The sequence below is a fragment of the Pseudophryne corroboree genome, chromosome 3, assembly GCF_028390025.1.
Source record: "Pseudophryne corroboree isolate aPseCor3 chromosome 3, aPseCor3.hap2, whole genome shotgun sequence".
Taxonomy (NCBI): domain Eukaryota; kingdom Metazoa; phylum Chordata; class Amphibia; order Anura; family Myobatrachidae; genus Pseudophryne; species Pseudophryne corroboree.
Window position 1 is genome coordinate 796,187,675 of NC_086446.1, and position 26,702 is coordinate 796,214,376.

The window sequence follows — 26,702 nt, forward strand, 5'->3', positions numbered from 1 at the left end:
GAACCGTGGCCTCTACCTCTGAGAAGGGACCTGCTACAGCAGGGTCCCTGTCTTTTTCAAGACTTACCGCGGCTGCGTTTGACGGCATGGCGGTTGAACGCCAGATCCTAAAAGGGAAAGGCATTCCAGAAGAAGTCATTCCTACCTTGATTAAGGCACGGAAGGAAGTCACCGTGAAACATTATCACCGCATTTGGCGAAAATATGTAGCGTGGTGCGAGGATCGGAGGGTTCCGACGGAGGAATTCCAACTGGGTCGTTTCCTACATTTCCTGCAATCAGGATTATCTATGGGTCTCAAATTGGGATCCATTAAGGTTCAAATTTCGGCCCTGTCAATATTCTTCCAAAAAGAATTGGCCTCTGTCCCTGAGGTCCAGACTTTTGTCAAGGGAGTACTGCATATACAGCCTCCTGTGGTGCCTCCGGTGGCACCGTGGGATCTAAATGTAGTTTTAGATTTCCTCAAATCCCATTGGTTTGAACCATTGAAAAAGGTGGATTTGAAATATCTCACATTGAAAGTGACTATGTTACTAGCCCTGGCCTCTGCCAGGAGAGTATCTGAATTGGCGGCTTTATCTTATAAAAGTCCTTATCTAATCTTCCATTCGGATAGGGCAGAACTGCGGACTCGTCCGCATTTTCTCCCTAAAGTGGTATCAGCATTTCATCTGAACCAACCTATTGTGGTGCCTGCGGCCACTAGCGACTTGGAGGACTCCAAGTTGTTGGACGTTGTCAGAGCCTTAAAAATATACATTGCAAGGACGGCTGGAGTCAGAAAATCTGACTCGCTGTTTATATTGTATGCACCCAACAAGTTGGGCGCACCTGCTTCTAAGCAGTCGATTGCTCGTTGGATTTGTAACACAATTCAACTTGCACATTCTGTGGCAGGCCTGCCACAGCCTAAAACTGTAAAAGCCCACTCCACAAGGAAGGTGGGCTCATCTTGGGCGGCTGCCCGAGGGGTCTCGGCATTACAACTCTGCCGAGCAGCTACGTGGTCGGGGGAGAACACGTTTGTAAAATTTTACAAATTTGATACCCTGGCAAAGGAGGACCTGGAGTTCTCTCATTCGGTGCTGCAGAGTCATCCGCACTCTCCCGCCCGTTTGGGAGCTTTGGTATAATCCCCATGGTCCTTTCAGGAACCCCAGCATCCACTTAGGACGATAGAGAAAATAAGAATTTACTTACCGATAATTCTATTTCTCGGAGTCCGTAGTGGATGCTGGGCGCCCATCCCAAGTGCGGATTATCTGCAATACTTGTACATAGTTATTGTTAACTAATTCGGGTTATTGTTAAGGAGCCATCTTTAAGAGGCCCTTTCTGTTGTCATACTGTTAACTGGGTTTAGATCACAAGTTGTACGGTGTGATTGGTGTGGCTGGTATGAGTCTTACCCGGGATTCAAAATGCCTCCCTTATTGTGTATGCTCGTCCGGGCACAGTACCTAACTGGAGTCTGGAGGAGGGTCATAGGGGGAGGAGCCAGTGCACACCACCTGACCTAGTAAAGCTTTACTTTTTTGTGCCCTGTCTCCTGCGGAGCCGCTATTCCCCATGGTCCTTTCAGGAACCCCAGCATCCACTACGGACTCCGAGAAATAGAATTATCGGTAAGTAAATTCTTATTTTTTCCATTGAAGAAATGTTCTTGGTTGGGCTGTGCAAGAATACATAGAGAAAGATTGTCTGCGTTAGTCCTTTCTGCCCCTAAACTTAATGGGCCTGAGACGGTGAGAAAAGTTAAAACAGCAAGTACCTTTCACCTGGGTAACACCACTGCAGGTGGGGCCGGTGTAACCTGTGCGGAGGGAGTAGAGGGGTGGGAGAGGCGTGTCCTGGCTCAGATCTACAGTATATTGCAGTGTAGACTGATTTCAGTCTTTCACATATAACGGCCTTGTTGCTTCCACTCTTAATTGAATTGACCTCATTAACATACAAATTATGCAGTTGCTCATTAAACACGAGTACACAGTAGGGGGTATATTCAATTAGGGTCGAAAACTGCCGTCTGTCGAAAAGACTGCAGTTTTCAACTTTTTAAGGTCGAATCGTGATCCGACCTATTCAATCCCAGCTGTTTTTTTTTTCTTGACAAGTCTGGGAATTCGACTTGTCGAATAGTATGTGAATCGGCGGTATAGCTGCCGATTCACGTACTTTTGAGTGAAACGGGGCCAAATTCGACAGGATTTGGCCCCGTTTCCGACCATCTCAGTCCGACATAAAAAAATGTCGGACTGAGATGTGGGACCCAGAGGAGGAGAGGGTGGGGGGACAGCCGCAGGGCATACAGGGGAGAGAAGCGCTGCAGCAGGATGTCTCACAGCTGCGCCGCTCACGGCAGCGTCCACCCGACTCCAGCAAGCGAGGTCACGCTTACTGGAGCTGGGTGGACACTGCTGTGAGGTCTGGCGGCTGTGAGACGTCCTTCTGCAGCGCTGCTGTCCCCGCTGGTCTCCCCGCAGCCCCCCCTCCCCCCCCTCTCCTCCTCTGGGTCCCTCATCTCAATTCGGCTTTTTAAAAGTCGAATTGAGATGAGATTGAATAGGGGTTGTCGGATCCATTCCAACAAATGCATGTCGGAATGGATACGACTCTAACTGAATATACCCCTAGGTTGACAGTAAAGCTGGGTTTTGAAAGACTGGATGAAGGTTGAGGGAGAGTGTGGTCAGGTTAGGGTGTTCCATTAGCAGGAGCAGCATGAGGGGAGTCTTTATCTCATGATGGGAGATAAAAATGAGGATCTGGTGAGGTGATTTAATTGAATAGTGGGAATGGAGATCCAGTGTAAGGATATTTAGGGTGATGCACAGGATTTGGAGCAGCATTTAGAACATATAATAGATGTCAATGCTAAATAGTAGGGGGTTGCAGGAAATACTGAGAGAATGTCTAATGGTTTTAGTAACTCTGGTCAGCCTGAGTGAGAAGATGGCAAGGCAGCTCAACGGACCGGATGTGTGGAGTGAAGCTGGGGTTGGAGTCAAGGACGACACAAAGGTAGCAATCTTAGTGGGATGGAATGCTAGAGGAGGGTAGCGGCGCTAGAAGGGGTGGGCATTTTGAGCCTTAGGTAGTGTGACATCTAGGTGGGAATGGCGGTGAGGCTGGGATGTCCGAAAAATGGAGATCTTAGGAGATGAGAGCTAGATTTCTGCGTTGTCTGCATACTGGTGGTTACTGTAGAGTATAGGAGTGTAGTTTTTCCCAGAGAGAATCTCTATAAAGAGAAAACAGAGCCTCGGGTGACCGCAACAAGAAGACAGTGTGGAGGAGCGAATGTATCAGTAGTAGAGACAATGGAAGAGCATTCCGAAAGTGAGGAGATAAACGAGCACAGTGCTATATACTATAGGCCCCATTTCTCTGACGTCCTAGTGGATGCTGGGAACTCCGTAAGGACCATGGGGATAGCGGCTCCGCAGGAGACTGGGCACATCTAAAGAAAGCTTTAGGATCACCTGGTGTGCACTGGCTCCTCCCCCCATGACCCTCCTCCAAGCCCCAGTTAGATTTCTGTGCCCGACGAGAAGGGTGCACACTAGGGGCTCTCCTGAGCTCTCTGTGAAAGTTTTAGTTTAGGTTTATTATTTTCAGTGAGACCTGCTGGCAACAGGCTCACTGCATCGAGGGACTAAGGGGAGAAGAAGCGAACTCACCTGCGTGCAGAGTGGATTGGGCTTCTTAGGCTACTGGACATTAGCTCCAGAGGGACGATCACAGGTTCAGCCTGGATGGGTCACCGGAGCCGCGCCGCCGTCCCCCTTACAGAGCCAGAAAAGCGAAGAGGTCCGGAAAAATCGGCGGCAGAAGACGATCCTGTCTTCAGATAAGGTAGCGCACAGCACCGCAGCTGTGCGCCATTGCTCTCAGCACACTTCACACTCCGGTCACTGAGGGTGCAGGGCGCTGGGGGGGGCAGCGCCCTGAGACGCAATAAATCGATATAAAAACCTTATATGGCTAAAATAAATGCATCACATATAACTCCTGGGCTATATGGATGCATTTAACCCCTGCCAAAACATACAGAAAAAGGATGATAGGCTCCGCCCCTTTCTCTGCGTCCTTATCTCCTCAGCACACTGGCGCCATTTTCCCTCACAGCTCAGTTGGAGGGAAGCTCCCTGGCTCTCCCCTGCAGTCACTACACTACAGAAAGGGGTTAAGAAAAGAGAGGGGGGCACAAATTAGGCGCAGTATATAACAATACAGCAGCTATAAAGGGAAAAACACTTATATAAGGTTATCCCTGTATATATATAGCGCTCTGGTGTGTGCTGGCAAACTCTCCCTCTGTCTCCCCAAAGGGCTAGTGGGGTCCTGTCCTCTATCAGAGCATTCCCTGTGTGTGTGCTGTGTGTCGGTACGTTGGTGTCGACATGTATGAGGAGAAAAATGATGAGGAGACGGAGTAGAGTGTCTGAAATAGTGTTGTCTCCCCCTAGGGGGTCGACACCTGAGTGGATGTACTGTTGAAATTGCGTGACAGTGTCAGCTTTGTATTAAAGACAGTGGTTGACATGAGACAGCCGGCTACTCAGCTTGTGCATGTCCAGACGTCTCATACAGGGGCCCTAAAGCGCCCGTTACCTCAGATACAGACGCCGACAAGGGTACTGACTCCTGTGTCGACGGTGAAGAGACAACCGTGATTTCCAATAAGGCCACACATTGCATGATTGAGGCAATGGAAAAAGTTTACACTTTTCTGATAATATGAATACCACCAAAAAAATGGGGTATTATGTTTGGTGAGGAAAAACTTCCTGTAGTTTTCCTGAATCTGAGAAATAAAATGAGGTGTGTGATGATGCGTGGGTTTCCCCCCGATAACAATTGATAATTTCAAAAAAGTTATGGGCAGTATACCTTTTCCCGCCAGAGGTTAGGGTGCGTTGGGAAACACCCCCTAGGGTGGATTAAGCGCTCACACGCTTGTAAAAACAAGGGCTCTACCCTCTCCTGAGATGGCCGCCCTTAAGGATCCTGCTGATAGAAAGCAGGAGCGTATCCTAAAATGTATTTACACACATACTGGTGTTATACTGCGACCAGCAATCGCCTCAGCCTGGATGTGCAGTGCTGGGTTGGCGTGGTCGGATTCCCTGACTGGAAATATGATATCCTAGATAAGGACAGTATATTATTGCCTATAGAGCAATTAAAAGATGCATTTCTATATATGCATGATGCACAGCGGAATATTTGCCGACTGGCATCAAGTATAAGTGCGTTGTCCAATTATTCCAGTAAAGTGGTCAGGTGATGCGGATTCCAAACGGCATTTGGAAGTATTGCCTTAAAAGAGGGGCTGTACCCCAGGTCGCCTCTCAAAATAAGACGCCGTATTATCAGGCGCAGTCCTGGTTGGCAAGCGGACAAAAGGGTTCCTCTTTTCTGCTCGTGACAGAGGGAGAGGAAAATGGCTGCAGAGATCAGCCAGTTCCAAGGAACAGAAACCCTTTTCCGCCTATGCCAAGCCCTCAGTATGACGCTAGGGCTTTACAAGTTCAGGCACGGTGGGGTCCCGTTCTCAATGAATTTCAGTGGGCTCACTCGCAAGTAGACCCCTGGATCCTTCAGATAATATTTCAGGGGTACAAATTGGAATTCGAGACGTATTCCCCTCGCCGTTTCCAAAAGTCTGTTTTACCGACGTCTCCCGCTGACAGGGAGGCAGTTTTGGAAGCATTCACAAGCTGTATTCCCAGCAGGTGATAATCAAGGTACCCCTCCTGCAACAGGGAACGGGGTATTATTCCACACTATTGTGGTACCGAAGCCAGACGGCTCGGTGAGACCGATTTTAAACTCTAAAATCTAAAATCTTTGAACACTTGCATACAGAGGTTCAAATTCAAATTTGAGTCACTCAGAGCAGTGATTGCAAACCTGGAAGAAGGGGACTACATGATGTCTCGGGACATCAAGGATGCTTACCTTCATGTCAAAATTTACCCTTCTCACCAAGGGTATTTCAGGTTATGGTACAGAACTGTATCAGTTCGGACGCTGCCGTAGGGATGGTCCACGGCACCCCGGGTCTTTACTGAAGTAATGACCGAAATGATGATATTCCTTCGAAGGAAGGGAATTTTAGTTATCCTTTACTTGAACGATTCCCTGATAAGGGTAAGATCCAGGGAACAGTTGGAGATCGGTGTAGCACTATATCAGGTAGTGTTGTGGCAGCACGATTGGATTTTCAATATTCCAAAATCGCAGCTGGTTCCGACGACTTGTCTTCTGTTCCTAGGGATGATTCTGGACATAGTCCAGAAAGAAGGTGCTTCTCCCGGAGGAGAAAGCCAGGGAGTTATCCGAGCTAGTCAGGAACCTCCTAAAACCGAACCAAGTCCCAGTGCATCAATGCACAAGGGTTCTGGGTAAAAATGGTGGCTTCCTACGAAGCAATCCCATTCGGCAGATTCCACGCACAGTGGAACCTACTGGACAAATGATCCGGGTCGCATCTTCAGATGCTTCAGCGGATAACCCTGTCACCAGGGACAAAGGTAATCCCTCCTGTGGTGGTTGCAGAGTGCTCATCTTCTAGAGGGCCGCAGATTCGGCATTCGGGACTGGGTCCTGGTGGCCACGGATGCCAGCCTGCGAGGCTGGGGAGCAGTCACACAGGGAAGGAATTTCCAGGGCTTATGGTCAAGCCTGGAGACATCTCTTCATATAAACATTCTGGAACTAAGGGCCATTTACAATGCCCTAAGTCAAGCGAAACCCCTGCTTCAGGGTCAGGCGGTATTGATCCAATCGGACAACATCACGTCAGTCGCCCACGTAAACAGACAGGGCGGCACGAGAAGCAGGAGGGCAATGGCAGAGGCTGCAAGGATTTTCGCTGGGCGGAAAATCATGTGATAGCACTGTCAGCAGTATTCATTCCGGGAGTGGACAACTGGGAAGCAGACTTCCTCAGCAGACACGACCTTCACCCGGGAGAGTGGAGACTTCACTCAGAAGTCTTCCACCTGATTGTAAACCGTTGGGAAAAACCAAAGGTGGACATAATGGCGTCCCGTCTAAACAAAAAAACTAGACAGATATTGCGCCAGGTCAAGGGACCCTCAGGCAATAGCGGTGGACGCTCTGGTAACGCCGTGGGTGTACCAGTCAGTGTATGTGTTCCCTCCTCTGCCTCTCATACCAAAAGTACTGAGAATAATAAGAAGGAGAGGAGTAAGAACTATACTTGTGGTTCCGGATTGGCCAAGAAGGACTTGGTATCTGGAACTTCAAGAGATGCTCACGGACGAACCGTGGCCTCTATCTCTAAGAAAGGACCTGCTCCAGCAGGGGCCTTGTCTGTTCCTAGACTTACCGCGGCTGCGTTGGAAGGCATGGCGGTTGAACGCCGGATCCTGAAGGAAAAAGGCATTCCGGATGAAGTCATCCCTACCCTGGTCAAGGCCAGGAAGGACGTAACCACAAAACATTATCACCGCATTTGGCGAAAATTTGTTGCGTGGGGTGAGGCCAAGAAGGCCCCTACAGAGGAATTTCAACTGGGTCGTTTCCTCCATTTCCTGCAAACAGGACTGTCTATGGGCCAAAAATTGGGGTCCATTAAGGTTCAAATTTCGGCCCTGTTGATTTTCTTCCAAAAAGAACTGGCTTCAGTGCCTGAAGTTTAGACATTTGTAAAAGGGGTACTGCATATACAGCCTCCTTTTGTGCCTCCAGTGGCACCTTGGGATCTCAATGTTGTGTTGAGTTTCCTAAAGTCACATTGGTTTGAACCACTCACCACTGTGGACTTAAAATATCTCACATGGAAGTGACGAGTTAGCCCTGGCTTCAGCCAGGCGTGTGTCAGAATTGGCGGCTTTATCATATAAAAGCCCTTACTTAATATTTCATTCTGACAGGGCAGAATTGAGGACTTGTCCTCAATTTCTACCTAAGGTGGTTTCTGCATTTCACATGAACCAACCTATTGTGGTACCTGCGGCTACTAAGGACTTGGAGGATTCCAAGTTGCTTGACGTGGTCAGGGCCCTGAAAATATATGTTTCCAGGACGGCTGGAGTCAGAAAATCTGACTCGCTGTTTATCCTGTATGCACCCAACAAGCTGGGTGCTCCTGCTTCTAAGCAGACGATTGCTCGTTGGAGTTGTAGTACAATTCAGCTTGCACATTCTGTGGCAGGCCTGCCACAGCCAAAAATCTGTAAATGCCCACTCCACAAGGAAGGTGGGATCATCTTGGGCAGCTGCCCGAGGGGTCTCGGCTTTACAACTTGCCGAGCAGCTACTTGGTCAGGGGCAAACACGTTTGTAAAATTCTACAAATTTGATACCCTGGCTAAGGAGGACCTGGAGTTCTCTCATTCGGTGCTGCAGAGTCATCCGCACTCTCCCGCCCGTTTGGGAGCTTTGGTATAATCCCCATGGTCCTTACGGAGTTCCCAGCATCCACTAGGACGTCAGAGAAAATAAGAATTTACTTACCGATAAATCTATTTCTCGTAGTCCGTAGTGGATGCTGGGCGCCCATCCCAAGTGCGGATTGTCTGCAATACTGGTACATAATTATTGTTACAAAAAAAAAATTCGGGTTATTGTTGTAGTGAGCCATCTTTTCTAGAGGCTCCTCTGTTATCATGCTGTTAACTGGGTTCAGATCACAAGTTGTACAGTGTGATGGGTGTGGCTGGTATGAGTCTTACCCGGGATTCAAAATCCTTCCTTATTGTGTACGCTCGTCCGGGCACAGTATCCTAACTGAGGCTTGGAGGAGGGTCATGGGGGGAGGAGCCAGTGCACACCAGGTGATCCTAAAGCTTTCTTTAGATGTGCCCAGTCTCCTGCGGAGCCGCTATCCCCATGGTCCTTACGGAGTTCCCAGCATCCACTACGGACTACGAGAAATAGAATTATCGGTGAGTAAATTCTTATTTATACAGGATCAGGGAGAACGGCTCAAGTAGTTGTAAGGAGAGGAGAGAAACGTGGCTGTAGTTAGAGAGGTGGATTCAACAGATGGTTGCTTGAGGATGGGATAGGCGAGCGCATGTGAAGATGGAATATAATATCCAGGGTGAGGAGGAGAGCAAGGTGCTGGCAAGCATTCGGGGGTGGGGATGGTGTGTAGATGGTGGGAGGGAACAGGACTAAGGGGCAAAGGAAGAAAGAAGTGTCCTCTTCAGTAATAGGAGACCAGGTGGTGGTGTAGGGTAATGGATCTGGTGAGATGAGGTTTCTCGGTGGCTGATGCTGATGTAGATGGAGAAGTCACAAAGTGAGGGAAGCAGGGGAGGGTGGTGGCGGAAGGCAGAGCAGCAGTGGGGTTTGGTGGGCTAGGTAGATACTGGGGTTCTACTGGAGGTTTGTTTGTGGAGATAGGGGAATCGTAAGAGGATCACAGATGATTCCCATTCTGCGCTGCTGCACTGTCCTTCTCGTTAGTAAAATGGGAACATGCTATAGCAGTGGGTAGGCGGTAATTATCCTTTAGCACCAGATAATGTCTCTTCATCACAGCCATACAGCTTATCTTCACCTTGGCACAAAGCCTAGATGGTGCGTGCACCTACAGAACAATAAAGGCCTTGAGAGCCCTTCCCTGGCCTGTTGCAGACTTTCTGCTCCTTACAGTATAAAACATAACTGCAGCCAAAGCTCAGTGTAACAGGAAGCCCCCAGGACCTCGCTGCCCGGGGCATTGTGAATGTGGAATAAAACTGGGTAATCCAGTGTATGACAATGCTCAACACAGACCTGGTGCAGGCCAGCTGGCATGGGTCTTGCAGCTAAGTTCTCCCTCTGCATCTGTGTTTAGGGATAGAGGAGGGGGTTGGAAACCACCAGCTCATCTGTTTTGTCATTTTGCAAATTAAAGAGGAAGCACATGCGTAAGTATGTGTCCAATACCTGAGTATTTGGATGTGAACACACCGGGGTTTATGCTATTTGTGAGCTGAAACAACCTTGCTCTGTAGCAGGATTTTTCCTGGGTGCGACCCAGGTTGCTTCTAGTGTGTACGCATTCAACCTGGGTTTTAAGAAAACGTTCTCATTGGCTGTTTGGTGCCTGCAGATGACATCAACTGCAGCGCACCCCGTACGTATCATCGTGCAAACGTGAAAAAGTGCACTATCCTGGTTATAACGGGCAAATAGGACCGATATGAGTGCCCCTCGCCATGTGTCGTTATGGTTAACCTGTGACTTTATACTAATTCCTTTTCTATAAAACTGCTAATCCTAAATACAAAGTACTCCATGGGCGTGATTCAGACATGGCCGCAGTACACACAGCGCAGGTGTGTAAATATACAAATGCCGCAGGAGGCGTATCCTGCGGGCTTCTGTGATCTGCTGCTGCGTTCGAGGATATGAAAACATCGCCCATCTGAGTGACCCTCCGGTAACGCAGGATGAACGGTGTTTTCACTCTGCTGCGGCCTGGGAATCTGCATTGGAAGACCCTCTTTGCTGCACCCCAAACCGCCGCAACATGTCAGTCATACTGTGGCTTGGGGGCACAAACCATCTGGCCCTATATGCGTACTAAGGCACACAGTTGGAAAAAGTTTGCAGCACGGAAATCGCGCCAGGTGTCTTATGCCATACATTGCAAAAGGGAAAGGTGTAGGAGTATATCTTATTTATTTATTCTACATTTTTCTTTAATGGCTTAAATTGCAAAAAAATACAAGGTTGTGTTCTTCCCGTTCCTTATGCCATTGATGGTGCGCAATAATTTTGGCATGATCAGTATGTACAGGAGTGACACCTATAACTTCAACAGATATAATTGTATGTGCTCGTAACCTTTTTTGTTAAAGTAAAAGCCATAGAGAAGAAGCACCTACGGTAATGAGAGATATTTGTGCATTGAGCAGCGTTAGAAGACATTCCTGACACTCACCTGTCAGTCACCTTCACTAGTGGCCCCATATCTTCTACAGTGTCATGTTTCCTGTCCATACCACACTGCACCTCCCGGTCACTTACCTTCCATACACATTCCTGCTCCTGTACCACATCTCTACCACTGGGAGCTGCTGGGATGTTATGGAGTGCCAATGGCTGCCACTGGGGCTAATTCAGAGATGTGCAGAGAGAGATTTTGGAGAGGAGTGTTGGAATTTGCAGCGTAACGCTGGGCACACACCTGTACACTCACACTTCAGATGCGATGCTACAATTTCACTGAAAGTCCCGATGAACATGCAGATTGATGCGTACACATTTTTACAATCCAGTTTGTGATGCACAATCCCGATCTCACAAATCCTGAAAACATTGTGACGCCGTACACACTCTACAGATATCGGGCTACGCTGCTGCCAGAGCATTGGGCAGGATGGTTGGTAGTGTATACGCGCTTCCTGATTAGTGCGACATGACCACTATGTCTGATGAATTTCAGGAAGAACATAAGAGCAGATCTTCAGACGCGACCTGCTTTCTTGCGTCTACATGCAAAAGCAGCCGGTATTTATCCTGCATGCAATAACAATACATGTATTTGCACCCCATGTATTGTAGCATGGTTTGTCCAGGGGCAGTTATGCTGGGTACACATTGGAGCGATATTGGGCTGATTTGCCGTTTCGTAATGACAAATCACCTACATCGCTCAGTTTATCCACTCAAAATTGGCTGACGGGCATTTGTTCAGATGTTGGAACGCATGCCCGATGCTGCAGTGTGTACCCAGCTGTACAGTACTCCGGACTAGCCTCTATGTGACCTCTAGCCTGCATAAAATACCTACGCTGATGTGCGTATTGCAGAATGCAGCAGTAATGATACAAAGTGACTACAGGTGAGCACAGTCCAGCACAACAGGGAGAGCTGCTTCAGTGTAGCATGCAGCAAGTCTCTATTAAACAGGCAGTGTGAGAGTCACTTTAGCTGACAGCCCACACTTCCCCTCCCTAACTCTGTTTTCCTTACTCCCCCTCCTTTTACTAAATGTCTCTGCTTCCTCTTCCACTCATAGTTATATCTCTTTGTTCCCTTTCTGTTTTCTCCTCTGCTCTTCATTGTTTCTGTATCCTGGAAAACTATCTGTGGCCAAGGGATGTAGATGATGGTGGTTAGCGGGGACTGACAACCCCTCTGCAGAGGTTCTCAGGTATGTGTTATTGTTACACCATCTGCTCTTACAGAGAGCTATATATCTGTGTGTACAGTCTGGTGAGAGATGGTTGCCTGTAACTGCAGATTGTACATTGCTTATAGCTGGGTTATACAGCACGTTATACTGAGAGCAGTGCGAGTTTCAGCCTCCTTACTTTATCGCCTCTGCGGAAAGTGACCAATGATGCTGTCACAAAGTTCTCTATACTATAGAACATTATGCACCTGTCAGGGTATGACTGCACTCTTCTTGTAATTGTAAAACATGTTTCTCTGACGTCCTAGTGGATGCTGGGAACTCCGTAAGGACCATGGGGAATAGCGGCTCCGCAGGAGACAGGGCACATCTAAAGAAAGCTTTAGGATCACCTGGTGTGCACTGGCTCCTCCCCCCTATGACCCTCCTCCAAGCCTCAGTTAGATTTTCTGTGCCCGACGAGAAGGGTGCACACTAGGGGCTCTCCTGAGCTCTTTGTGAAAGTTTTAGTTTAGGTTTATTATTTTCAGTGAGACCTGCTGGCAACAGGCTCACTGCATCGAGGGACTAAGGGGAGAAGAAGCGAACTCACCTGCGTGCAGAGTGGATTGGGCTTCTTAGGCTACTGGACATTAGCTCCAGAGGGACGATCACAGGTTCAGCCTGGATGGGTCACCGGAGCCGCGCCGCCGGCCCCCTTACAGAGCCAGAAGAGCGATGAGGTCCGGAAAAATCGGCGGCAGAAGACTTTCCTGTCTTCAGATAAAGGTAGGCGCACAGCACCGCAGCTGTGCGCCATTGCTCTCAGCACACTTCACACTCCGGTCACTGAGGGTGCAGGGCGCTGGGGGGGCAGCGCCCTGAGACGCAATAAATCGATAGAAAACCTTTTATGGCTAAAATAAATGCATCACATATAACTCCTGGGCTATATGGATGCATTTAACCCCTGCCAAAACATACAAGAAAACGGATGATAAGGACGCCGAGAAAGGGGCGGAGCCTATCTCCTCAGCACACTGGCGCCATTTTCCCTCACAGCTCAGTTGGAGGGAAGCTTCCTGGCTCTCCCCTGCAGTCACTACACTACAGAAAGGGGTTAAAAAAGAGAGGGGGGCACAAATTAGGCGCAGTATAAACAATACAGCAGCTATAAAGGGAAAAACACTTATATAAGGTTATCCCTGTAAATATATAGCGCTCTGGTGTGTGCTGGCAAACTCTCCCTCTGTCTCCCCAAAGGGCTAGTGGGGTCCTGTCCTCTATCAGAGCATTCCCTGTGTGTGTGCTGTGTGTCGGTACGTTTGTGTCGACATGTATGAGGAGAAAAATGATGAGGAGACGGAGTAGAGTGTCTGTAATAGTGTTGTCACCCCCTGGGGGGTCGACACCTGAGTGGATGTACTGTTGAAATTGCGTGACAGTGTCAGCTTTGTATAAAAGACAGTGGTTGACATGAGACAGCCGGCTACTCAGCTTGTGCATGTCCAGACGTCTCATACAGGGGCTCTAAAGCGCCCGTTACCTCAGATACAGACGCCGACACGGATACTGACTCCTGTGTCGACGGTGAAGAGAAAACCGTGATTTCCAATAGGGCCACACATTGCATGATTGAGGCAATGGAAAAAGTTTACACTCTTCTGATAATATAAATACCACCAAAAAAAGGGGTATTATGTTTGGTGAGGAAAAACTTCCTGTAGTTTTCCTGAATCTGAGAAATAAAATGAGGTGTGTGATGATGCGTGGGTTTCCCCCCGATAACAATTGATAAATTCTAAAAAGTTATTGGCTGTATACCTTTTCCCGCCAGAGGTTAGGGTGCGTTGGGAAACACCCCCTAGGGGGGATAAGGCGCTCACACGCTTGTAAGAACAAGGGCTCTACCCTCTCTGGAGATGGCCGCCCTTAGGGATCCTGCTGATAGAAAGCAGGAGGGTATCCTAAAATGTATTTACACACATACTGGTGTTATACTGCGACCAGCAATCGCCTCAGCCTGGATGTGCAGTGCTGGGTTGGCGTGGTCGGATTCCCTGACTGGAAATTTGATATCCTAGATAAGGACAGTATATTATTGCCTATAGAGCAATTAAAAGATGCATTTCTATATATGCATGATGCACAGCGGAATATTTGCCGACTGGCATCAAGTATAAGTGCGTTGTCCAATTATGCCAGTAAAGTGGTCAGGTGATGCGGATTCCAAACGGCATTTGGAAGTATTGCCTTAAAAAAAAAAAAAAAAAAAAAAGGGGATGTACCCCAGGTCGCCTCTCAAAATAAGACGCCGTATTATCAGGCGCAGTCCTGGTTGGCAAGCGGACAAAAGGGTTCCTCTTTTCTGCTCGTGACAGAGGGAGAGGAAAATGGCTGCAGAGATCAGCCAGTTCCCAGGAACAGAAACCCTTTTCCGCCTCTGCCAAGCTCTCAGTATGACGCTAGGGCTTTACAAGTTCAGGCACGGTGGGGGCCCGTTCTCAATGAATTTCAGTGCGCAGTGGGCTCACTCGCAAGTAGACCCCTGGATCCTTCAGGTAATATTTCAGGGGTACAAATTGGAATTCGAGACGTATTCCCCTCGCCGTTTCCAAAAGTCTGTTTTACCGACGTCTCCCGCTGACAGGGAGGCAGTTTTGGAAGCCATTCACAAGCTGTATTCCCAGCAGGTGATAATTAAGGTACCCCTCCTGCAACAGGGAACGGGGTATTATTCCACACTATTGTGGTACCGAAGCCAGACGGCTCGGTGAGACCGATTTTAAAATCTAAAATCTTTGAACACTTACATACAGAGGTTCAAATTCAAAATTGAGTCACTCAGAGCAGTGATTGCAAACCTGGAAGAAGGGGACTACATGATGTCTCGGGACATCAAGGATGCTTACCTTCATGTCAAAATTTACCCTTCTCACCAAGGGTATCTCAGGTTATGGTACAGAACTGTCACTATCAGTTCAGACGCTGCCGTAGGGATGGTCCACGGCACCCCGGGTCTTTACTGAAGTAATGACCGTAATGATGATATTCCTTCGAAGGAAGGGAATTTTAGTTATCCTTTACTTGGACGATTCCCTGATAAGGGTGAGATCCAGGGAACAGTTGGAGATCGGTGTAGCACTATCTCAGGTAGTGTTGCGGCAGCACGATTGGATTCTCAATATTCCAAAATCGCAGCTGGTTCCGACGACTTGTCTTCTGTTCCTAGGGATGATCCTGGACACAGTCCAGAAAGAAGGTGTTTCTCCCGGAGGAGAAAGCCAGGGAGTTATCCGAGCTAGTCAGGAACCTCCTAAAACCGAACCAAGTCTCAGTGCATCAATGCACAAGGGTTCTGGGTAAAAATGGTGGCTTCCTACGAAGCAATCCCATTCGGCAGATTCCACGCAAGACTTTCCAGTGGAACCTACTGGACAAATGGTCCGGGTCGCATCTTCAGATGCTTCAGCGGATAACCCTGTCACCAGGGACAAGGGTATCCCTCCTGTGGTGGTTGCAGAGTGCTCATCTTCTAGAGGGCCGCAGATTCGGCATGCGGGACTGGGTCCTGGTGGCCACGGATGCCAGCCTGCGAGGCTGGGGAGCAGTCACACAGGGAAGGAATATCCAGGGCTTATGGTCAAGCCTGGAGACATCACTTCACATAAATGTCCTGAAGCTAAGGGCCATTTACAATGCTCTAAGCTTGGCAAGACCTCTGCTTCAAGGTCAGCCGGTGTTGATCCAGTCGGACAACATTACGGCAGTCACCCACGTAAACAGACAGGGTGCCACAAGAAACAGGAGGGCAATGGCAGAAGCTGCAAGGATTCTTCGCGGGGCGAAAAACCATGTGATAGCACTGTCAGCAGTTTTCATTCCGGGAGTGGACAACTGGGAAGCAGTTTTCCTCAGCACGACCTCCACCCGGGAGAGTAAGGACTTCACCCAGAAGTCTTCCACATGATTATAAACCGTTGGGAAAAACTCGACAGGTATTGCGCCACGTCAAGGGACCCTCAGGCAATAGCTGTAGATGCTCTGGTAACACCGTGGGTGTACCAATCAGTGTATGGGTTCCCTCCTCTGCCTCTCATACCCAAGGTACTGAGATTGATAAGATGGAGAGGAGTAAGCACTATATTAGTGGCTCCGGATTGGCCAAGAAGGAATTGGTAACCGGAACTTCAAGAGATGCTCACGGAGGATCCGTAGCCTCTACCTCTAAGAAGGGACCTGCTCCAGCAAGGACCTTGTCTGTTACAAGACTTACCGCGGCTGCGTTGACGGCATGGCGGTTGAACGCCGGATCCTGAAGGAAAAAGGCATTCCGGATGAAGTCATCCCTATCCTGATCAAAGCCAGGAAGGATGTAACCGCAAAACATTATCACCGCATTTGGCGAAAATATGTTGCGTGGTGCGAGGCCAGTAAGGCTCGACGGAGGAAATTCAACTGGGTCGATTCCTACATTTCCTGCAAACAGGAGTATCTATGGGCCTGAAATTGGGGTCCATTAAGGTTCAAATTTCGGCTCTGTCAATTTTCTTCCAAAAAAGAACTAGCTTCAGTCCCTGAAGTTCAGACATTTGTTAAAGGGGTACTGCATATACAGCCTCCTTTTGTGCCTTTAGTGGCACTTTTGGGATCTCCAGGTGGTTTTTGGGTTCCAAAAGTCACATTGGTTTGACACACTTAAATCTGTGGAGTTAAAATATCTCACAGAAAAAGTGGTCATGCTGTTGGCTCTGGCCTGGGCCAGGCGCGTGTCAGAATTGGTGGCTTTATCCTGTAAAAGCCCTTATCTGATTTTCCATTCGGACAGGGCGGAATTGAGGACTCGTCCTCAGTTTCTCCCTAAGGTGGTTTCAGCGTTCACCTGAACCAAACCTATTGTGGTGCCTGCGGCTACTAGGGACTTGGAGGACTCCAAGTTGCTAGACGTTGTCAGGACCCGGAAAATATATGTTTCCAGGACGGCTGGAGTCAGGAAATCTGACTCGCTGTTTATCCTGTTTGCACCCAACTAGCTGGGTGCTCCTGCTTCTAAGCAGACTATTGCTCGTTGGATTTGTAGTACAATTCAGCTTGCACATTCTGTGGCAGGCCTGCCACAGCCAAAAATCTGTAAATGCCCACTCCACAAGGAAGGTGGGCTCATCTTGGGCAGCTGCCCGAGGGGTCTCGGCTTTACAACTTTGCCGAGCAGTTACTTGGTCAGGAGCAAATACGTTTGTAAAATTCTACAAATTTGATACCCTGGCTGAGGAGGACCGGGAGTTCTCTCATTGGGGGCTGCAGAGTCATCCGCACTCTCCCGCCCGTTTGGGAGCTTTGGTATAATCCCCATGGTCCTTACGGAGTTCCCAGCATCCACTAGGACGTCAGAGAAAATAAGAATTTACTTACCGATAATTCTATTTCTCGTAGTCCGTAGTGGATGCTGGGCGCCCATCCCAAGTGCGGATTGTCTGCAATACTGGTACATAATTATTGTTACCAAAAAATTCGGGTTATTGTTGTAGTGAGCCATCTTTTCGAGAGGCTTCTCTATTATCATGCTGTTAACTGGGTTCAGATCACAAGTTGTACAGTGTGATTGGTGTTGCTGGTATGAGTCTTACCCGGGATTCAAAATCCTTCCTTATTGTGTACGCTCGTCCGGGCACAGTATCCTAACTGAGGCTTGGAGGAGGGTCATAGGGGGAGGAGCCAGTGCACACCAGGTGATCCTAAAGCTTTCTTTAGATGTGCCCTGTCTCCTGCGGAGCCGCTATTCCCCATGGTCCTTACGGAGTTCCCAGCATCCACTACGGACTACGAGAAATAGAATTATCGGTAAGTAAATTCTTATTTTCTCTAACGTCCTAGTGGATGCTGGGGACTCCGTAAGGACCATGGGGAATAGCGGCTCCGCAGGAGACTGGGCACAAAAGTAAAAGCTTTAGGACTAGCTGGTGTGCACTGGCTCCTCCCCCCATGACCCTCCCCCAAGCCTCAGTTAGATTTTTGTGCCCGAACGAGAAGGGTGCAATCTAGGTGGCTCTCCTGAGCTGCTTAGAGTAAAAGTTTAAATTAGGTTTTTTATTTTCAGTGAGTCCTGCTGGCAGCAGGCTCACTGCATCGAGGGACTAAGGGGAGAAGAAGCGAACTCACCTGCGTGCAGAGTGGATTGGGCTTCTTAGGCTACTGGACATTAGCTCCAGAGGGACGATCACAGGCCCAGCCATGGATGGGTCCCAGAGCCGCGCCGCCGTCCCCCTTACAGAGCCAGAAGAGCAGAAGAGGTCCGGAAAATCGGCGGCAGAAGACGTCCTGTCTTCAATAAGGTAGCGCACAGCACCGCAGCTGTGCGCCATTGCTCTCAGCACACTTCACACTCCGGTCACTGAGGGTGCAGGGCGCTGGGGGGGGGCGCCCTGAGACGCAATAAAAATACCTTAGATGGCAAAAAATACATCACATATAGCTCCTGGGCTATATGGATGCATTTAACCCCTGCCAGAATACATAGAAAAACGGGAGATAAGGCCGCCGATAAGGGGGCGGAGCCTATCTCCTCAGCACACTGGCGCCATTTTCCCTCACCGCTCCGTTGGAGGGAAGCTCCCTGGCTCTCCCCTGCAGTCACTACACTACAGAAAGGGTTAAAAAAGAGAGGGGGGGGCACTAATTACGCGCAGTATTAAATATACAGCAGCTATAAGGGGAAAAACACTTATATAAGGTTATCCCTGTATATATATAGCGCTCTGGTGTGTGCTGGCAAACTCTCCCTCTGTCTCCCCAAAGGGCTAGTGGGGTCCTGTCCTCTATCAGAGCATTCCCTGTGTGTGTGCTGTATGTCGGTACGTTTGTGTCGACATGTATGAGGAGAAAAATGATGTGGAGACGGAGCAGATTGCCTGTAATAGTGATGTCACCCCCTAGGGGGTCGACACCTGAGTGGATGAACTGTTGGAAGGAATTACGTGACAGTGTCAGCTCTGTATAAAAGACAGTGGTTGACATGAGACAGCCGGCTACTCAGCTTGTGCCTGTCCAGACGTCTCATAGGCCGTCAGGGGCTCTAAAGCGCCCGTTACCTCAGATGGCAGATATAGACGCCGACACGGATACTGACTCCAGTGTCGACGGTGAAGAGACAAATGTGACTTCCAGTAGGGCCACACGTTACATGATTGAGGCAATGAAAAATGTTTTTACACATTTCTGATAATACGAGTACCACCAAAAAGGGGTATTATGTTCGGTGAGGAAAAACTACCTGTAGTTTTCCTGAATCTGAGAAATTAAATGAGGTGTGTGATGATGCGTGGGTTTACCCCGATAACAACTGATAATTTCTAAAATGTTATTGGCATTATATCCTTTCCCGCCAGAGGTTAGGGTGCGTTGGGAAACACCCCCTAGGGTGGATAAAGCGCTCACACGCTTGTAAGGGCTCTACCCTCTCCTGAGATGGCCGCCCTTAAGGATCCTGCTGATAGAAAGCAGGAGGGTATCCTAAAATGTATTTACACACATACTGGTGTTATACTGCGACCAGCAATCGCCTCAGCCTGGATGTGCAGTGCTGGGTTGGCGTGGTCGGATTCCCTGACTGAAAATATTGATACCCTAGATAGGGACAGTATATTTTTGCCTATAGAGCATTTAAAAGATGCATTTCTATATATGCGTGATGCACAGCGGAATATTTGCCGACTGGCATCAAGTCTAAGTGCGTTGTCCATTTCTACCAGTAGAGGGTTATGGACACGACAGTGGTCAGGTGATGCGGATTTCAAACGGCATTTGGAAGTATTGCCTTATTAAGGGGAGGAGTTATTTGGGGTCGGTCTTTCAGACCTGGTGGCCACGGCAACAGCTGGGAAATCCACGTTTGTACCCCAGGTCGCCTCCCAACATGAGAAGACGCCGTATTATCAGGCGCAGTCTTTTCGTGGACAAGCGGGCAAAAGGTTCCTCATTTCTGCCCCGTGACAGAGGGAGAGGAAAAAGGCTGCAGAAATCAGCCAGTTCCCAGGAACAGAAACCCTCTGCCAAGCCCTCAGTATGACGCTGGGGCTTTACAAGCAGAATCAGGCACGGTGGGGGGCCCGTCTCAATGAATTTCAGCGCGCAGTGGGCTCACTCGCAAGTAGACCCCTGGATCCTTCAGGTGATATCTCAGGGGTACAAATTAGAATTCGAGACGTCTCCCCCTCGCCGTTTCCTAAAGTCGGCTTTACCGATGTCTCCTTCTGACAGGGAGACTGTTTTGGAAGCCATTCACAAGCTGTATTCCCAGCAGGTGATAACAAGGTACCCCTCCTGCAACAGGGAACGGGGTATTATTCCACACTGTTGTGGTACCGAAGCCGGACGGCTCGGTGAGACCGATTCTAAATCTAAAATCTTTGAACACTTACACACAGAGGTTCAAATTCAAGATTGAGTCACTCAGAGCAGTGATTGCGAACCTGGAAGAAGGGGACTACATGATGTCTCGGGACATCAAGGATGCTTACCTTCATGTCAAAATTTACCCTTCTCATCAAGGGTACCTCAGGTTTATGGTACAGAACTGTCACTATCAGTTCAGACGCTGCCGTATGGATGGTCCACGGCACCCCGGGTCTTTACCAAGGTAATGGCCGAAATGATGATATTCCTTCGAAGGAAGGGAATTTTAGTTATCCTTTACTTGGACGATTCCCTGATAAGGGTAAGATCCAGGGAACAGTTGGAGGTTGGTGTAGCACTATCTCAGGTAGTGTTGCGGCAGCACGATTGGATTCTCAATATTCCAAAATCGCAGCTGGTTCCGACGTCTTGTCTTCTGTTCCTAGGGATGATCCTGGACACAGTCCAGAAAAAGGTTTTTCTCCCGGAGGAGAGAGCCAGGGAGTTATCCGAGCTAGTCAGGAACCTCCTAAAACCGAGCCAAGTCTCAGTGCATCAATGCACAAGGGTTCTGGGTAAAATGGTGGCTTCCTACGAAGCAATCCCATTCGGCAGATTCCACGCAAGAACTTTCCAGTGGGACCTGCTGGAAAAATGGTCCGGGTCGCATCTTCAGATGCATCAGCGGATAACCCTGTCACCAAGGACAAGGGTGTCCCTCCTGTGGTGGTTGCAGAGTGCTCATCTTCTAGAGGGCCGCAGATTCGGCATTCAGGACTGGGTCCTGGTGACCACGGATGCCAGCCTGAGAGTCTGGGGAGCAGTCACACAGGGAAGGAATATCCAGGGCTTATGGTCAAGTCTGGAGACATCACTTCACATAAATATCTTGAAGCTAAGGGCCATTTACAATGCTCTAAGCTTAGCAAGACCTCTGTTTCAAGGTCAGCCGGTGTTGATCCAGTCGGACAACATCACGGCAGTCACCCACGTAAACAGACAGGGTGGCACAAGAAGCAGGAGGGCAATGGCAGAAGCTGCAAGGATTCTTCGCTTGGCGGAAAATCATGTGATAGCACTGTCAGCAGTATTCATTCCGGGAGTGGACAACTGGGAAGCAGACTTCCTCAGCACGACCTCCACCCGGGAGAGTGGGGACTTCACCCAGAAGTCTTCCACATGATTATAAACCGTTGGGAAAAACTCGACAGGTATTGCGCCAGGTCAAGGGACCCTCAGGCAATAGCTGTGGACGCTCTGGTAACACCGTGGGTGTACCAGTCAGTGTATGTGTTCCCTCCTCTGTCTCTCATACCCAAGGTACTGAGATTGATAAGATGGAGAGGAGTAAGCACTATATTCGTGGCTCCGGATTGGCCAAGAAGGACTTGGTAACCGGAACTTCAAGAGATGCTCACAGAGGATCCGTGGCCTCTACCTCTAAGAAGGGACCTGCTCCAGCAGGGGCCCTGTCTGTTCCAAGACTTACTGCGGCTGCGTTTGACGGCATTGCGGTTGAACGCCGGATCCTGAAAAGGCATTCCGGATGAAGTCATCCCTATCCTGATCAAAGCCAGGAGGATGTAACCGCAAAACATTATCACCGCATTTGGCAAAAATATGTTGCGTGGTGCGAGGCCAGTAAGGCCCGACGGAGGAAATTCAACTGGGTCGATTCCTACATTTCCTGCAAACAGGAGTGTCTATGGGCCTGAAATTGGGGTCCATTAAGGTTCAAATTTCGGCCCTGTCAATTTTCTTCCAAAAAGAACTAGCTTCAGTCCCTGAAGTTCAGACGTTTGTAAAAGGGGTACTGCATATACAGCCTCCTTTTGTGCCTTCAGTGGCACTTTGGGATCTCAATGTAGTTTTTGGGTTCCAAAAGTCACATTGGTTTGAACCACTTAAATCTGTGGAGTTAAAATATCTCACATGGAAAGTGGTCATACTGTTGGCCCTGGCCTGGGCCAGGTGCATGTCAGAATTGGCGGCTTTATCCTGTAAAAGCCCTTATCTGATTTTCCATTCGGACAGGGCGGAATTGAGGACTCGTCCTCAGTTTCTCCCTAAGGTGGTTTCAGCGTTTCACCTGAGCCAACCTATTGTGGTGCCTGCGGCTACTAGGGACTTGGAGGACTCCAAGTTGCTAGACGTTGTCAGGGCCCTGAAAATATATGTTTCCAGGACGGCTGGAGTCAGGAAAACTGACTCGCTGTTTATCCTGTTTGCACCCAACAAGCTGGGTGCTCCTGCTTCTAAGCAGACTATTGCTCGTTGGATTTGTAGTACAATTCAGCTTGCACATTCGGTGGCAGGCCTGCCACAGCCAAAAATCTGTAAATGCCCACTCCACAAGGAAGGTGGGCTCATCTTGGGCGGCTGCCCGAGGGGTCTCGGCTTTACAACTTTGCCGAGCAGCTACTTGGTCAGGAGCAAATATGTTTGTAAAATTCTACAAAATTGATACCCTGGCTGAGGAGGACCTGGAGTTCTCTCATTTGGTGCTGCAGAGTCATCCGCACTCTCCCGCCCGTTTGGGAGCTTTGGTATAATCCCCATGGTCCTTACGGAGTCCCCAGCATCCACTTAGGACGTTAGAGAAAATAAGAATTTACTTACCGATAATTCTATTTCTCGTAGTCCGTAGTGGATGCTGGGCGCCCATCCCAAGTGCGGATTGTCTGCAATACTGGTACATAGTTATTGTTACCAAAAAATCGGGTTATTGCTGTAGTGAGCCATCTTTTCTAGAGGCTCCTCTGTTATCATGCTGTTAACTGGGTTCAGATCACAAGTTGTACGGTGTGATTGGTGTGGCTGGTATGAGTCTTACCCGGGATTCAAGATCCTTCCTTATTGTGTATGCTCGTCCGGGCACAGTATCCTAACTGAGGCTTGGAGGAGGGTCATAGGGGGAGGGGCCAGTGCACACCAGATAGTCCTAAAGCTTTCTTTAGATGTGCCCAGTCTCCTGCGGAGCCGCTAATCCCCATGGTCCTTACGGAGTCCCCAGCATCCACTACGGACTACGAGAAATAGAATTATCGGTAAGTAAATTCTTATTTTACAATGCTCTAAGCTTAGCAAGACCTCTGCTTCAAGGTCAGCCGGTGTTGATCCAGTCGGACAACATCACGGCAGTCACCCACGTAAACAGACAGGGTGGCACAAGAAGCAGGAGGGCAATGGCAGAAGCTGCAAGGATTCTTTGCTGGGCGGAAAATCATGTGATAGCACTGTCAGCAATTCCGGGAGTGGACAACTGGGAAGCAGACTTCCTCAGCAGACACGACCTCCACCCGGGAGAGTGGGGACTTCACCCAGAAGTCTTCCACATGATTATAAACCGTTGGGAAAAACTCGACCGGTATTGCGCCAGGTCAAGGGACCCTCAGGCAATAGCTGTAGACGCTCTGGTAACACCGTGGGTGTACCAGTCAGTGTATGTGTTCCCTCATCTGCCTCTCATACCCAAGGTACTGAGATTGATAAGATGGAGAGGAGTAAGCACTATATTCGTGGCTCCGGATTGGCCAAGAAGGACTTGGTAACCGGAACTTCAAAAGATGCTCACAGAGGATCCGTGGCCTCTACCTCTAAGAAGGGACCTGCTTCAGCAAGGACCCTGTCTGTTCCAAGACTTACCGCGACTGCATTTGACGGCATGGCGGTTGAACGCCGTATCCTGAAGGAAAAAAGGCATTCCGGATGAGGTCATCCCTATCCTGATCAAAGCCAGGAAGGATGTAACCGCAAAACATTATCACCACATTTGGCAAAAATATGTTGCGTGGTGCGAGGCCAGTAAGGCCCGACGGAGGAAATTCAACTGGGTCGATTCCTACATTTCCTGCAAACAGGATTGTCTATGGGCCTGAAATTGGGGTCCATTAAGGTTCAAATTTCGGCCCTGTCAATTTTCTTCCAAAAAGAACTAGCTTCAGTCCCTGAAGTTCAGATGTTGTAAAAGGGGTACTGCATATACAGCCTCCTTTTGTGCCTCCAGTGGCACCTTGGGATCTCAATGTAGTTTTTGGGTTCCAAAAAAGTCACATTGGTTTGAACCACTTAAATCTGTGGAGTTAAAATATCTCACATGGAAAGTGGTCATGCTGTTGGCCCTGGCCTGGGCCAGGCGCGTGTCAGAATTGGCGGCTTTATCCTGTAAAAGCCCTTATCTGATTTTCCATTCGGACAGGGCGGAATTGAGGACTCGTCCTCAGTTTCTCCCTAAGGTGGTTTCAGCGTTTCACCTGAACCAACCTATTGTGGTGCCTGCGGCTACTAGGGACTTGGAGGACTCCAAGTTGCTAGACGTTGTCAGGGCCCTGAAAATATATGTTTCCAGGACGGCTGGAGTCAGAAAATCTGACTCGCTGTTTATCCTGTATGCACCCAACAAGCTGGGTGCTCCTGCTTCTAAGCAGGCTATTGCTCGTTGGAATTGTAGTACAATTCAGCTTGCACATTCTGTGGCAGGCCTGCCACAGCCAAAAATCTGTAAATGCCCACTCCACAAGGAAGATGGGCTCATCTTGGGCGGCTGCCCGAGGGGTCTCGGCTTTACAACTTTGCCGAGCAGCTACTTGGTCAGGAGCAAATAAGTTTGTAAAATTCTACAAAATTGATACCCTGGCTGAGGAGGACCTGGAGTTCTCTCATTTGGTGCTGCAGAGTCATCCGCACTCTCCCGCCCGTTTGGGAGCTTTGGTATAATCCCCATGGTCCTTTCGGAGTTCCCAGCATCCACTAGGACGTCAGAGAAAATAAGAATTTACTTACCGATAATTCTATTTCTCATAGTCCGTAGTGGATGCTGGGCGCCCATCCCAAGTGCGGATTGTCTGCAATACTTGTACATAGTTACAAAAATCGGGTTATTATTGTTGTGAGCCATCTTTTCAGAGGCTCCTCTGTTATCATGCTCTTAACTGGGTTCAGATCACAGGTTGTACGGTGTGATTGGTGTGGCTGGTATGAGTCTTACCCGGGATTTAAAATCCTTCCTTATTGTGTACGCTCGTCCGGGCACAGTATCCTAACTGAGGCTTGGGGGAGGGTCATGGGGGGAGGAGCCAGTGCACACCAGCTAGTCCTAAAGCTTTTACTTTTGTGCCCAGTCTCCTGCGGAGCCGCTATTCCCCATGGTCCTTTCGGAGTTCCCAGCATCCACTACGGACTATGAGAAATAGAATTATCAGTAAGTAAATTCTTATTTTCTCTTACGTCCTAAAGGATGCTGGGGTCCACATTAGTACCATGGGGTATAGAAGGGTCCACCAGGAGCCATTGGCACTTTAAGAGTTTGAGAGTGTGGTCTGGCTCCTCCCTCTATGCCCCTCCTACCAGACTCAGTTTAGAAAATGTGCCCGGAGGAGCCGGTCACAGCTAGGGGAGCTCTACAGAGCTTTTCTAGTAAAGTTTGTTTTTAGAGTTTATTTTTTTACAGGAGGCTGTTGGCAACAGCCTCCCTGCAGCGTGGGACTAAAGGGGGGAGCAGTGTCCGCCCTGCGGGGTCTGAGCCACTGACTCCGCTGACTGGACACTGAGCTCCAGAGGGGTCGGATCGTTCTCCGCCACAGGGGACCGCTCGCCCCAGCAGCATGCCGCCAACCACTTAGAGAAGCTGAAGAGTGGTGAGTGAGACACCGACCCCCCTAGCAAGCGGGTGGCCGGTGTGAGGATGGTGGCAACGGGGAGGGAGCGCAGTACTAACTGCGCTCCTGTGAAGGTACAGAGGCACATGGTACGGCGCTGTGAGGGGCGCCCTGGGCCAGCGCTTACCCCCCACACTGGTCAGCAAGTCTGTCGGGGTCGGCGGATCTCAGCCAGCAAGTTTCTCCTCAGGCCAGTATAATCTATGAAGAGCGCGAAGACAGCGCCATTAAGGGGGCGGAGCTTCACCTCAGAAGGGACGCAGCAGCGTTCCAGCGCCATTTTCCTGCCTGCACAGCGCTGGATGGAAGAATAGGTCCCTCCACAGCAACTCCAGCTATTTGTACACTGTACCAGGGGGTTGTAGAAGGGAGGGGAGGCTGTAAAACGGCTGTGTCTCCTACTAAGTACTGACAAGGGGTCTCCCTTTACTGAAAGCGCTGTGTGTGGATTGGCTCCGATCTCTGTGTCTCTCTTGCCATTCTTGGGGTGGGGAAACTCTGTCTGCTCCCACCTGTGTGTGTGTGGAGTGTTTGGTGGTCTCCTTTAGCTATGTCCAGGGACA

The 26,702-nt window shown here is 49.2% G+C and overlaps 1 protein-coding gene across 2 annotated transcripts in view; it reads left to right on the top strand.

Annotated features, from left to right (window-relative positions):
* CASP2 (caspase 2) overlaps positions 1–26,702 on the top strand; it is a 189,820-nt gene that overhangs the window by 18,784 nt on the left and 144,334 nt on the right. Inside the window, exon 1 of one of the 2 annotated variants that reach the window (XM_063962664.1) lies at positions 12,006–12,130. The exons of the other annotated variant lie outside the window; for it this stretch is intronic. The gene's annotated coding sequence lies outside the window, so the exon portion shown is untranslated. Of the gene's footprint in view, positions 1–12,005; positions 12,131–26,702 lie in introns of those variants that run through there. 2 annotated transcript variants of the gene reach the window in all.